This window comes from Schistocerca nitens, chromosome 2 (assembly GCF_023898315.1).
Source record: "Schistocerca nitens isolate TAMUIC-IGC-003100 chromosome 2, iqSchNite1.1, whole genome shotgun sequence".
In the NCBI taxonomy this organism is placed as follows: Eukaryota; Metazoa; Arthropoda; class Insecta; order Orthoptera; family Acrididae; genus Schistocerca; species Schistocerca nitens.
Genome location: NC_064615.1, coordinates 64,072,028 through 64,087,808, shown reverse-complemented (window position 1 = coordinate 64,087,808; position 15,781 = coordinate 64,072,028).

Below are 15,781 nucleotides of genomic sequence, written 5' to 3'. Positions count from 1 at the left end.
CGCAACAGACTTTAAAATTGTCCATGCGATATTGTGGACGGATTCTACAATAACACTAAGTTGGATTCGCTGTGATCCTAACAGATGGAAGACCTTCGTTTGTAATCGGGTAACTGAGATACAAACACACACGACTCCCACGCAATGGAAACACTGCCCAGGACCAGACAATCCTGCTGACCACCTCTCACGTGGATTCCTCGGCTACCAAATGAATTCTCTGGATATTTGGTGGCATGGGCCGCCTTGGCTTACACGCCTTCCTGAGATACATTGTCCTAAGAGTAAACAAACAGTCTCTCACTTGCCCGAAGTACATCACTCTGTGACAAGGCAAAAGCTATCCTTTCTGATCTATCTCCCAGTGGACAACTCGACAGCGGCCTTTCTGAAACTGAAAATGACATGCGACTAATGTGACTACGATTTCTATTGAAAAATGTAAATTACGGCATAAAATATTTCAGTGCGGTACCTTCGGCCACTAATTCGTTATCAGAGACATCGAATACAATATACGCGAAGTTTTACTCGAGTCCGCGAAATCTATAGTGATTGTAATTTCAACGTTGGATTCCTAGCCAGCGACCGAAAGACTGTAAAAATAACACAGCTATGTATTTTTTCTGTTATGTCGAGTTTTGAAGGGAATTGTCCCATTACTGAGTCAGTGCGGGCGAGTTGAAAAGTGACGGTTCGCAACGTCACCTCGCGCCCTGGTATGCTAGAGGCATATAACAACCTCTTCATCTCAGAGTAGTACTTTCAGCCTATGTCCTCAGTTATTTACTGGATGTATGGCAACCTCTGTTTTTCTCTACAGTTCATACCACTTACAACTCTCTCTAGTACCATGGAAATTTTTCGCTGATGTCTTAACGGACGCCTTATCATCCCGTCCCTTCTTCTTGTCAATGATTTCCATATATTCCTTTCCTCGCCAATTCTGCAGAGAAACTCCTCATTCCTCATCTTTCAGTCCAACTAATTTTCAATATTCTTCTATTGCATCACATCTCAGATGATTCGATTCTCTTCTTTTCCGGTTTTCCTACATTTCATTTTCCACTACTGTACAATGCTGTGCTTCAGCAGTACGTTCTCGTAATTTTCTTCTGCAAATTGAGACTTATGTTTGATACTAGCAGAATTCTTTTGGTCAGGAAAGCCCTTTCTGTTAGTGCTAGTCTGCTTTTTAAGTCCTCCTTGCGCCATCCCTTATGGGTTACATTTCTGCCTAATTATCAGAATTCCTTAACTTCATTTACTTCGTTATAACGAATTCTGATGTTATGTTACTCACTGTTCTCGTTTCTGCTACTTCTGATTACTTTCGTCTTTCTTCGATTTACTCTCAGTCCATATTCTGCACTTATTACACTCTTCCATTCAGCATGTCATGTAGTTGTTCTTCACTTTCACTGAGGATAGCATTTCTTCCACGAATCTCATCATTAATCTCCTTTCATTTTGAATTTTAATTCCAATCTTCAACCTATATTTTTCTTCTGTCTTTGCTTCTTCGATGTTTTGCTATGTAGGGGCGAGAACTACATCCTGTTTTACACCCTTTCTTATCCCAGCACTTCGTTCTCGGTGTTCTGCTCTTATTGTTCCCTCTTGTTTGTCGTACATATTGTACGTTAACTGTCTCTCCCTAAGACTTACCTTTCTCTTTCTCGGAATTTCGAGCATTTTGCACAATTTGATAGCGTCGAACGCTTTTTCCAGGTCGACAGATTCTATGAACGTGTCCTGATTTTTCTTTAGTCACTTCCATTATCAACCGCAATGTCATAATTGAATCCCTGGTTCCCTCACCTTTAATGAAGCCAAAGCGATCGTTACCTAACACTTCGACAATTTCCTTTTCTATTTTATGCATACTGCTCTCGTCACAAACTCGGATGCATGAGCTGTTAAGGCGATTGTGTGGTAATTCACGCACTTGTCGGCTTTTGCATTCTTCGGATCTGTGTGGATGATATTATTCCGAAAGTCAGACTCATACGTTTTACGCGCCAACGTGAAAAGTGGTTTAGTTGCCTCTTACCCAATGTTTTTAGAAATTCTGATGGAAAGTTATCTATTTCTTCTTCCTTATCTGACCTTAAGTCTTCCAAAGCTCTTTTGAATTCTGATGCCCGCATCTCGTGGTCGTGCGGTAGCGTTCTCGCTTCCCACGCCCGGGTTACCGGGTTCGATTCCCGGCGGGGTCAGGGATTTTCTTTGCCTCGTGATGGCTGGGTGTTGTGTGCTGTCCTTAGGTTAGTTAGGTTTAAGTAGTTCTAAGTTCTAGGGGACTGATGACCATAGATGTTAAGTCCCATAGTTCTCAGAGCCATTTGAACCATTTTTTGAATTCTGATTTTAATACTCGATTCCCACTTTCTTCTATATAGACCCCTGCTATCTATTCTCTCTGCACTAACATCCATCCAAGTCTTGTCCACTTCCTGTAACTAATGTGGAAGCGGTGGAATAAGTTTTACCGTCTCGATTTCCTACAATAACAAAGAATGTTGTGTCTATATAATTTATGCTATACGTGGGCCCTACTTACACGAATAACAAAGCATATATATGAGTGAAACTATATAGCTAATGAAACTGTTCAATAATAAGTTCTTCGTTTTTGAATCGTCGTTCCAAGTCGACAATCAGCTTTCAGAGAACAGTGTGTACTGAAACTGGATCTAGATGGCACGCCAGAAATGGCGGGCACCTTTAATTTGCACGCTAGAATTACAGGCATCAGATGAGACAGCCTTGTAACTACGCTGAACATACGGACTCTGTGGGACCTCTAATTTTAGCGAGCCTCCGGTAATATTCTTCAATTCCCCGTCGCCATCAAAGGTCGCCGAGGACCGACAAATTAGCTAAATCGCTCTTGTTCGCAATGTTTTCACTTCAAACAGGCAGCTGGGGCGTTTCATTGCAAAGTTGTCGCTACGATCGTAGAGAAAGTTACTAAAATGAGATACGGTGAGGGTCAGGGTTTATTTGGAAAATAATGCGTGAAGTTTCCCATGGAAATTTTTTCCATAACGTTATTATGAGACATTTTCTTCGTCAGAAACTGGAAATACTTTTACTCGCGTAGGGTATCTCTACTCTCTCATACGAGTGGCAAAATTTTGCAACAAACGCGTATGACCACTTTTCAGAAAAATTAATTAATTTTTCCGGAACTCGTTTTTATTTTAATCGGAAATCAGTAAATATCAATCCTTAGACTTTATACGTTTGACAAAACTAGCTGCAAATTATTTATGTCTTGTTGATTACATAGGTTCACGATGAGCTTGTTTCAGCATTTGTGTCAGTTTCTAGTATTCTTGTTTACAGTAAATTTGTATATCATTTTATTCTACGTCAATGTAATAGTAGTATGGGATTTTACCTTGTGTTGTTGTGGTCTTCAGTCCTGACACTGGTTTGATGCAGCTCTCCATGCTACTCTATCCTGTGCAAGCTTCTTCATCTCCCAGTACCTACTGCAACCTACACCCTTCTGAATCTGCATAGTGTATTGTTCTCTTGGTCTCCCCCTACGATTTTTACCCTCCACGCTGCCCTCCAATGCTAAATTTGTGATCCCTTGATGCCTCAAAACATGTCCTACCAACCGATCCCTTCTTCTAGTCAAGTTGTGCCACAAACTTCTCTTCCCCACAATCCTATTCAATACCTCCTCATTAGTTACGTGATCTACCCACCTTCTCTTCAGCATTCTTCTGTAGCACCACATTTCGAAAGCTTCTATTATCTTCTTGTCCAAACTGGTTATCGTCCATGTTTCACTTCCATACATGGCTACACTCGATACAAATACTTTCAGAAACGACTTCCTGACACTTAAATCTATACTCGATGTTAACAAATTTCTCTTCTTCACAAACGATTTCCTTGACATTGTCAGTCTACATTTTATATCCTCTCTACTGCGACCATCATCAGTTATTTTACTCCCTAAATAGCAAAACTCCTTTACTACTTTAAGTGTCTCATTTCCTAATCTAATACCCTCAGCATCACCCGATTTAATTTGACTACATTCCATTATCCTCGTTTTGCTTATGTTGATGTTCATCTTATATCCTCCTTTCAAGACACTGTCCATTCCGTTCAACTGCTCTTCCAAGTCCTTTGCTGTCTCTGACAGAATTACAATGTCATCGGCAAACCTCAAAGTTTTTACTTCTTCTCCATGAATTTTAATACCTACTCCGAATTTTTCTTTTGTTTCCTTTACTGCTTGCTCAATATACAGATTGAATAACATCGGGGAGAGGCTACAACCCTGTCTCACTCCTTTCCCAACCACTGCTTCCCTTTCATGCCCCTCGACTCTTATAACTGCCATCTGGTTTCTGTACAAATTGTAAATAGCCTTTCACTCCCTGTATTTTACCCCTGCCACCTTCAGAATTTGAAAGAGAGTATTCCAGTTAACGTTGTTAAAAGCTTTCTCTAAGTCTACAAATGCTAGAAACGTAAGTTTGCCTTTTCTTAATCTTTCTTCTAGGATAAGTCGTAAGGTTAGTATTGCCTCACGTGTTCCAACATTTCTACGGAATCCAAACTGATCTTCCCCGAGGTCCGCTTCTACCAGTTTTTCCATTCGTCTGTAAAGAATTCGCGTTAGTATTTTGCAGCTGTGGCTTATTAAATTGATTGTTCGGTAATTTTCACATCTGTCAACACCTGCTTTCTTTGGTATTGGAATTATTATATTCTTCTTGAAGTCTGAGGGTATTTCGCCTGTCTCATACATCTTGCTCACCAGATGGTAGAGTTTTGTCATGACTGGCTCTCCCAAGGCCATCAGTAGTTCTAATGGAATGTTGTCTACTCCCGGGGCCTTGTTTCGACTCAGGTCTTTCAGTGCTCTGTCAAACTCTTCACGCAGTATCTTATCTCCAATTTCGACTTCATCTACATCCTCTTCCATTTCCATAATATTGTCCTCAAGTACATCGCCCTTGTATAAACCCTCTATATACTCCTTCCACCTTTCTGCCTTCCCTTCTTTGCTTAGAACTGGGTTGCCATCTGAGCTCTTGATATTCATACAAGCGGTTCTCTTCTCTCCAAAGGTCTCTTTAATTTTCCTGTAAGCAGTATCTATCTTACCCCTAGTGAGACAAGCCTCTACATCCTTACAGTTGTCCTCTAGCCATCCCTGCTTAGCCATTTTGCACTTCCTGTCGATCTCATTTTTGAGACGTTTGTATTCCCTTTTGCCTGCTTCATTTACTGCATTTTTATATTTTCTCCTTTCATCAATTAAATTCAATATTTCTTCTGTTACCCAAGGATTTCTATTAGCCCTCGTCTTTTTACCTACTTGATCCTCTGCTGCCTTCACTACTTCATCCCTCAGAGCTACCCATTCTTCTTCTACTGTATTTCTTTCCCCCATTCCTGTCAATTGTTCCCTTATGCTCTCCCTGAAACTCTGTACAACCTCTGGTTCTTTCAGTTTATCCAGGTCCCATCTCCTTAAATTCCCACCTTTTTGCAGTTTCTTCAGTTTCAATCTGCAGTTCATAACCAATAGATTGTGGTCAGAATCCACATCTGCCCCTGGAAATGTCAAACAATTTAAAACCTGGTTCCTAAATCTCTTTCTTACCATTATATAATCTATCTGATACCTATTAGTATCTCCAGGATTCTTCCAGGTATACAACCTTCTTTTATGATTCTTGAACCAAGTGTTAGCTATGATTAAGTTATGCTCTGTGCAGAATTCTACAAGGCGGCTTCCTCTTTCATTTATTACCCCCAATCCATATTCACCTACTATGTTTCCTTCTCTCCCTTTTCCTACTGACGAATTCCAGTCACCCATGACTATTAAATTTTCGTCTCCCTTCACTACCTGAATAATTTCTTTTATCTCGTCATACATTTCATCAATTTCTTCATCATCTGCAGAGCTAGTTGGCATATAAACTTGTACTACTGTAGTAGGCATGGGCTTTGTGTCTATCTTGGCCACAATAATGCGTTCACTATGCTGTTTGTAGTAGCTAACCCGCATTCCTATTTTTTTATTCATTATTAAACCTACTCCTGCATTACCCCTATTTGATTTTGTATTTATAACCCTGTAATCACCTGACCAAAAGTCTTGTTCCTCCTGCCACCGAACTTCACTAATTCCCACTATATCTAACTTTAACCTATCCATTTCCCTTTTTAAATTTTCTAACCTACCTGCCCGATTAAGGGATCTGACATTCCACGCTCCCATCCGTAGAATGCCAGTTTTCTTTCTCCTGATAACGACGTCCTCTTGAGTAGTCACCGCCCGGAGATCCGAATGGGGGACTATTTTACCTCCGGAATATTTTACCCAAGAGGACGCCATCATCATTTAATCATACTGTAAAGCTGCATGTCCTCGGGAAAAATTACGGCTGTAGTTTCCCTTTGCTTTCAGCCGTTCGCAGTACCAGCACAGCAAGGCCGTTTTGGTTAATGTTACAAGGCCAGATCAGTCAATCATCCAGACTGTTGCCCCTGCAACTACTGAAAAGGCTGCTGCCCCTCTTCAGGAACCACATGTTTGTCTGGCCTCTCAACAGATACCCCTCCGTTGTGGTTGCAGCTACGGTACGGCCATCTGTATCGCTGAGGCACGCAAGCCTCCCAACCAACGGCAAGGTCCATGGTTCATGGGGGAAGGGATTTTACCTTATACCATAGTTAAGTCTGGATAGAGTGACGTCCATAAAACATCTTGGAACGTAATTTCTATTTTGTAACCGTAGGTCAACTATCTACTTTCTACAGAGGAATAATAGAGGAATTTCATACTATCTATTTGAGAGTTATTAGTTATAGATCGTTCCTATTTCAATGTACTAGTATTATGAGATTTTATCTTATACTGTACTTACGTAAGTATAGTGTCAGATAAAAATCTCCAGTACAGTTACTTTCACATAAAAAACAAGGATCTTAAGGCAAGTTTCTTAATATGTTTCTCCACTCCATTTCTGGTCTTGTTCAGCAACTGTAATCCAGGTTTCAAATAAAGAGACAGTCCCTGCCGCATGTATTTATTTTAAAATATACGTGTTTCGCGCTAGTGGCACATCTTCAGAATTTCAATAAACTAGCAATAACATTGTATTATCCACCTCTGCCAAGTAACTAATGACTTAAGCAACTTGTAAAAACAAATTCCGTTGGACAGCGTAACTAGCAATACTTAAGAAGCAAGTAAGCACTGTACGGAGTGTAATCGCAATCGTCAAATATAAAACAAAAGGTAAATAATTTTTTTATAAAAATTCCTTCTAAAACAGATAATTATTGGGACGGACTATACATGTTGTCTAACTTCTAGCGGTGCATCCTTTGTACAAGACTGGGATTGTAGCCATGCGTGACTTACCGGAGTTCTGGCGCTGCAGTCCGGAACTGCGGGACTGCTGCGGTCGCAGGTTCGAATCCTGCCTCGGGCATGGGTGTGTGTGATGTCCTTAGGTTAGTTAGGTTTAAGTAGTTCTAAGTTCTAGGGGACTTATGACCTAAGATGTTGAGTCCCATAGTGCTCAGAGCCATTTGAACCATTTGAACTTACCGGAGTACTAGTCGCTCAATCAATCATGCACAAAATTTGACACTGTGAACTGTGATGATAGCTTTCCAATACTTTCTATAACCGCTTCCTCTGTGGGTAAGTAACCACTAGTAGGATTACCATTTGTCACCCGCCGCTATGACCTCGTGTTTATTCCTTTGATTTTCAACTTCATAGTGTTTTAATTACGTTTTAGTCATTATTTAATAGCTACTAATTAATTTAGACTGTGTACGTTCAGTACTATATCGTACCATGTTTTAATTACCCTTCAATATATAAATGGTGGCCACATACCAGGCACAGCTAGTACCACCGATTGTCGCTTACAATCGACTTGTTCATTCACGTTAGTTCAGTGCACGGCTGGCTGTCGCAGCCAACACACTCCATAACGCAGTTATTATTTACTATTGTGCGATATCCCTGTCCACAGCAAGTTTTTTCTATCACTGTTTAATAGTTTCCGCATAGGTTGTTCGTCCCCATAGATACAGGAAGTCCATTATTATAGTTGGCTGCTTTAGAAAATTTTTTTATAAAAAATTTATTTACGTTTTCAGGCTTCCAGTTTCATTTTTGATGATCTGAAAATTGGGTCACTGTTGCCGAACCATGCCGGAAATGGAGCGAGCAAACAGATTTACTAACAACAACATTAGATAATGTGGTACACAGCTTTACACTACGAGATGCTCAAAATCAGAGTTTCCTCATCCTTGTGTGTATTGTCTGCATTATCTAACAATAGATTGCTGAGCTCGTTCTTAATTTAATCTAATATATATCTCTATTATTAAATAAAACAAAAATTCTACATTTACAACTGACACACTGAAGAGCGTGTTTCTTTCTAAATTCTGATTTATTTTTGCGTATTATGGGGAAACGTTTACCCACAGTTTGAAAAGATCTTAGGACTGTGTCATCCAGTTGTGGTTTTTATTGGGGATTTCAGTGCGAAGACTCGTTTTGATGCATTTCTTCATGGTTTTTCATCCTATCTAGGTCTCTTCATCTCTGCATGTCTGTTGCAAGCCACATCCACTTTAACCCGTATATCAGCCAGATCCTTGTTTTTTATGTGAAAGTAACTGTACTGGAGATTTTTATCTGACACTATACTTACGTAAGTACAGTATAAGACAACCGTCTTCATAAAAATAAATTTAAAATAATGAAAAAAACCTTAAATATTGCTTTTAATAAACACTGTTTCAGTGACAAGTAGTACCAGTATATTTACAGGGTGTTACAAAAAGGTACGGCCAAACTTTCAGGAAACATTCAAAATGGCTCTGAGCACTATAGGACTCAACATCTGTGGTCATAAGTCCCCTAGAACTTAGAACTACTTAAACCTAACCAACCTAAGGACATCACACACATCCATGCCCGAGGCAGGATTCGAACCTGCGACCGTAGCAGTCGCGCGGTTCCTGACTGAGCGCCTAGAACCGCTACATCACCACGGCCGGCTCAGGAAACACTCCTCACACACAAATAAAGAAAAGATGTTATGTGCACATGTGTCCGGAAACGCTTAATTTCCATGTTAGGGCTCATTTTAGTTCCGTCAGTATGTACTGTACTTCCTCGATTCACCGCCAGTTGGCCCAATTGAAGGAAGGTAATGTTGACTTCGGAGCTTGTGTTGACATCCGACTCATTGCTCTACAGTACTAGCATCAAGCACATCAGTACGTAGCATCAACAGGTTAGTGTTCATCACGAACGTTGTTTTGCAGTCAGTGCAATGTTTACAAATGCGGAGTTGGCAGATGCCCATTTGATGTATGGATTAGCACGGGGCAATAGCCGTGGCGCGGTACGTTTGCATCGAGACAGATTTCCAGAACGAAGGTGTCCCGACACGAAGACGTTCGAAGCAATTGATCGGCGTCTTAGGGAGCACGGAACATTCCAGCCTATGACTCGCGACTGGGGAAGACCTAGAACGACGAGGACACCTGCAATGGACGAGGCAATTCTTCGTGCAGTTGTCGATAACCCTAATGTCAGCGTCAGAGAAGTTGCTGCTGTACAAGGTAACGTTGACCACGTCACTGTATGGAGAGTGCTACGGGAGAACCAGTTGTTTCCGTACTATGTACAGCGTGTGCAGGCACTATCAGCAGCTGATTGGCCTCCACGGGTACACTTGTGCGAATGGTTCATCCAACAATGTGTCAATCCTCATTTCAGTGCAAATGTTCTCCTTACGAATTACGCTTCATTCCAACGTGATCAAATTGTAAATTTTCACAATCAACATGTGTGGGCTGACGAGAATCCGCACGCAATTGTGCAATCACGTCATCAACACAGATTTTCTGTGGACGTTTGGGCAGGCATTGTCGGTGATGTCTTGATTGGGCCCCATGTTCTTCCACCTACGCTCAATGGCGCACGTTATCATGATTTCATACGGGATACTCTACCTGTGCTGCTAGAACATGTGCCTTTACAAGTACGACACAACATGTAGTTCCTGCACATTTCAGTCGAAGTGTTAGTGCGCTTCTCAACAACAGATTCGGTGACCGATGGATTGCTAGAGGTGGACCAATTCCATGGCCTCCACGCTCTCCTGACGTCAACCCCCTTGACATTCATTTATGGGGGCATTTGAAAGCTCTTGTCTACCAAATGTAAAGACTCTTCTTGCTCGTATTGTGGCCAGCTGTGATACAATACGCCATTCTCCAGGGCTGCATCAGCGCATCAGGGGTTCCATGCGACGGAGGGTTGATGCATGTATCCCCGCTAACGGAGGACATTTTGAACATTTCCTGTAACAAAGTGTCTGAAGTCACGCTGGTACGTTCTGTTGCTGTGTGTTTCCATTCCATGATTAATGTGATTTGAAGAGAAGTAACAAAATGAGCTCTAACATGGAAAGTAAGCGTTTCCGGACACATGTCCACATAACATATTTTTTTTGTTTGTGTGCGAGGAATGTTTCCTGAAAGTTTGGCAGTACCTTTTTGTAACACCCTGTATATACAGGTGAGTTGCGTAAGACGTAACACCCCCTTTATTCCCTGGGCGATTCGACGTATCGGCATGCGGTTTTCGACGAATCATAGCTGGCTATGGGGCACATACGTTGGTACATGCACAATAATCACAACGTTTATATTGACCGAGATAATGAGGCAAGTACATGTATTTGAAATGAGACGCTATACTTTTTTTACCATCATTCGAACGCTCTGGAAAAGACGCGTATAGCGATGTAACGCATGTTGCTATTGTGATTCAAACTTTGCTTAAAAGAGGGCGGATGAGGATTTACCTACGTAGCGTAGACCGTGCATGCTGCATAGAGCACGGCAACTCGGCCCGCGGGTCGCGCGAGGGGTTTTTACAGTTTGTAGCCGCTTCCGACAGCCTCGACCTCCATTCGTACAACATTTCCCAGCGTCTTTTAAGCGAAGTTTGAATCTCAATAGCAACATGCGTTACATCACTATACGCGTCTTTTCCAGAGCGTTCGAACGATGAAAAAAAAAGTACAGCGTCCCATTTAAAAAACATGTAGTTGCCTCATTATCTCGCTCAATATAAACGTTGTGATTATTGTGCATCCACCAAAGTATGTGCCCCATAGTCGGCTATGATTCACCGAACACCGCTTGTCGATACGTGCAATCGCCCCGGAATAATGGGTGTGTTACGTCTTACGCGACTCACCCCGTATATGCAAAAGGCGCGTTAACCAAGAGGAATTAGTTACTAGGATACGTATCGGACATTTTCGTCAACAGTCCCCCTTTGCACAGAAAGTACATAAATCGATGATTTTTTTACGAATTTTAATGGTCCAGGTGAAGATAAAAATATACTTGCGGAGGAATTTTTTGACTAGCATCCTCAACTATCTTTTATGTGCAGATTAATGGCGCCCAATCAATCATTGAAATATTCGGATATGAACCTTCAGTTAGCATGAGGAAGTATGGCATTTGTCGCTAACCCACAACAAGTGATGCTGTTATCCATCTATCCTCGTGTCGTTGTGTAGTTACGCAGTTTCTTTTGTCCATGACTGACGGAGCGAATAATACTCCGCCAAGTGAAGAATCTTTAAAACTTGAAACGGATAAAAAATGGTTCAAATGGCTCTGAGCACTATGGGACTCAACTGCTGTGGTCATAAGTCCCCTAGAACTTAGAACTACTTAAACCTAACTAACCTAAGGACAGCACACAACACCCAGCCATCACGAGGCAGAGAAAATCCCTGACCCCGCCGGCAATCAAACCCGGGAACCCGGGCGTGGGAAGCGAGAACGCTACCGCACGACCACGAGATGCGGGCTTGAAACGGATAATTTGATATATATAGCATGCTCTTATGGCTACAATCGTAGTCTTGTAGATAGAATGCAGTACTCGAAATTATCCAGTACTAATAATAAGCTCCATAATTCTCATAATATATCTGAGCGTACTTAGATCACTTGATTATTTGTGCTTAAGATATCACGAAGGCTTGCACATCGCCTTAAGAAGGGTGGCGGCAGGATCTGTTATTCCTCCCGGGATCGGATTCAGTATAAGATTATCCGTAACGAACTAAATGGTAGAGATCGCTTTGCTAATTCTGAGGTCTACAAATTGACATGCACTCAATGCCCTCGTGCATACATGGGACAGATGGGACGTCATGTTAGAACGCGTTTTCGTGAGCACCTACCTACTACGAGGGAGACTGTGGAAAACAATTCTTCGTTTGCGGAGCATGTAAATGTTAGAAAGCACGTCGAACCAACAACAGATTCTTTACTTATCTTTTACGATGCAACCAAGGGTAAAAAGTTAACTTTGCAAGAGGCATTTGGAATTATGAAGATTTGAGTCTCAGTGATGAACTTGTGAATAAGAATAAAGTTTTTATGGAACTATGATGACAGCTTAACAAACATCTCGTTAGCCGGTTCCTCTGTGTCTAAGTAACATCGAGCACCTGTTCCTCTATGTCTAAGTAACACTCAGTAGGATTTGCCGTTTCTCTCCTGCCACTATGAACTCGTGTTTATTCCAATGATTTTCAACCACTTTTAGGGCATTATTTAATAGATATTTATTTAAGTTTTTTCTCCTGGTACTATCTTGCATTCCTTTCAATTATCCTTCAGTATGTAAATGATGGCCACTAGCGCCAATCGCTTGGAGCTTACAGTCATCTGTTCATTCACGTTAGATCAGTACGCTGCTCGCTGTCACAGCCAACACGCCGCATAGTGCAGTCATGTATTACAACTATGCGATATCCCTATCCACCGCAAGTGTATCTACACATCGGCTTTCTCCGTGATTTAGTGAATATGACTGTCTAATACACATACCAAAAAACATTTTACATCACCCCTGTTCCCAGAACTCCTGAAGATAGACGTTGACTGTGCATATTGTATCACAGACACAGTCCCTTCGACTGTTCAGACCCGCCCAAAGATATAAACAACCATGCATGAGCAGCGCCTGTTAGACGGAGGGAGTCCGACAGCCGATTGGTTCCAGCCATTCCATCAGGAAGAAGGTACGCGGCTCTTGTTGTCTGTAGTTCAACCACGCATAGACGGTCAGTACCGCGGTTCGATCGCGTCCGCATTGTTACTTTGTGCCAGGAAGGGCTCCCAACAGGGGAGGTGTCCAGGCGTCTCGGAGTGAACCAAAGTGATGTTGTTCGCACATAGAGGAGATATAGAGAGACAGGAACTGTCGATTATATTCCTCGTTCAGGCCGCCCAAGGGCTACTACTGCAGTGGATGGCCGCTACATACGGATTAAGGCTCGGTGGATCCCTAACAGCAACGCCACCATGTTGAATCATGCTTTTCGTGCAGCTACAGGACGTCGTGTTATGACTCACACTGTGCGCAATAGGCTGCATGATGTGCAACTTCACTCCCGACGTCCAAGGCGAGGTCCATCTTTGCAACCACGACACCATGCAACGCGGTGCAAATGGTCCCGACAACATTCCGAATGGACCGCTCAGGATTCGCATCACGGTCTCTTCACCGATGAGTGTCGCATATGCCTCCAACCAGACAATCGTCGAAGACGTGTCTGGAGGCAACCTGTTCGGGTTGAACGGCTTAGACACAATGTCCAGCGAGTGTAGCAAGGTGGAGGTTCCTTGCTGTTTTGGGGTGGCATTATGTTGGGCCGACGTATGCCACTTGTGGTCATGGAAGGCGCCGTAACGGCTGTACGATACGTGAATGCCATCCTCCGACCGATAATGCAACCATATCGGCAACATACTGGCGAGGCAATCGTCTTCATGGGCAACAATTCGCGCAACCACCGTGCACATCCATTGAATGACTTCCTTCAGGATAACGACATCGCTCGACTAGAGTGGCCAGCATGTTCTCCAGACAAACCTATCGATCATGCCTGGGATAGATTGAAAAGGGCTGTTTATGGACGACTTGACCCACCAACCACTCTGAGGGATCTACGCCGAATTGCCATTGAGGAGTGGGACAATCCCGGCCAACAGTGCCTTAGTGAACATGTGGATAGTATGCCACGACGAAGAAAGGCATGGTCAATGCTACTGGGTATTAGATGTACCGGTGTGTACAGCAATCTGGACCACCACCTCTGAAGGTCACGCTGTATGATGGTACAAGATGCAATGTGTGGTTTTCATGAGGAATAAAAAGGACGGAAATGATGTTTATGTTAATATCTATTCCATTTTTCTGAACAGGTTCCAGAACTCTTGGAACTGAGGAGATGTAAAACTTTTTTGATGTGTGTAGTTCCCGCGTAGGTTCTTCGCGCCTATAGATACAGGAAGTCCGTTCTTATAGTTATTTGCTTTAGAACAATTTTTTATAAAAATTTATTTACCATTCCCAGCTTCCAGTTTCATATTTGACTACTGTAGTTACGCTTCATTCAATGTATACTTTTTGACTAGCGTGGTTTATGCTGTCTAAGGCAAGTTCTTTTCATTAGTTACTTCATGTCAGTAGTTACTTAGAAAGGGTTGAAAAGGCACTTGGTCACAACTTTATGTAATCATATGTTATTGTTAATTTCCAGAAATTCTGAACATGCGCGACTAGCTCTTACCGCGGCAATTTGGAAATAAATACCTGCAAAAGAGACTGCTTTTTTATTTGAAAAGTTGATGTTATTAGTTACCGTAGTACCTGTCTCGGGGCACGACTGATCATATTTGGAGGCTGTATTCAGTAACAGGTGATTTAGTTGGCCAAGGTAGGATGCAACACTCATGTATTTAACACCTTCGTTCAACAGTGTTTGTGGTCTGTCCAACAAGTAATATGTCATGTTGGCACGGCATGTGATATGTAAACTGTTATCAGCGTCTTATTCTGTCTTGCAGACAGCGTGATGCGAATTTTAATTTCGTTACTTATTGTCCACACACAACAAAACAAAAATTTACTACGTATGTTGTACTTACTATTTCAAAATAGGAACAACATTTAAATTATTTATTAAGGGCAGAAACATTGTATACGCAGAGCAGTAGTACTTATCTTGCCGGCCGGGGTGGCCGAGCGGTTCTAGGCGCTACAGTCTGGAACCGCGCGACCGCTACGTTCGCAGGTTCGAATCCTGCCTCGGGCATGGATGTGTGTGATGTCCTTAGGTTGGTTAGGTTTAAGTAGTTCTAAGTTCTAGGGGACTGGTGACCTCAGAAGTTAAGTCCCATAGTGCTCAGAGCCATTTGAACCATTTAGTACTTATCTTGCAAATTCGGTCCCAGTGCCTGTGCTGGGACCCTTGTTCCTATATCAACTATAAGAACATTTAGTTCAGGTTATGTGAATTGAGAAGTCGTTGGAACATTATGTTGCTCATAATTATTTTCTCCATTTATTTATATATTCTGGCACATATTTTACATTACTTTTCATATATATAGTCCGCAGCCTTCTTGGATTTAGCGAAGAAGAGGGTGGTTGAACAGAGAACATTATGTACCAAATTCTACAGCTACCTAAACAGTCATTCGCTATCTGACACAAACCTGACTTGCCTGGCGCCAGAAAGACATCACATATAATACGAGTCCTGCTTTCGGTACCTTCTAGAACAGGATAAAATTCAAAATGTTACTTATATGGCTATCTTAACTAAAACACTGTTTCGAATTGTATTTACATAATGTTTTCCGG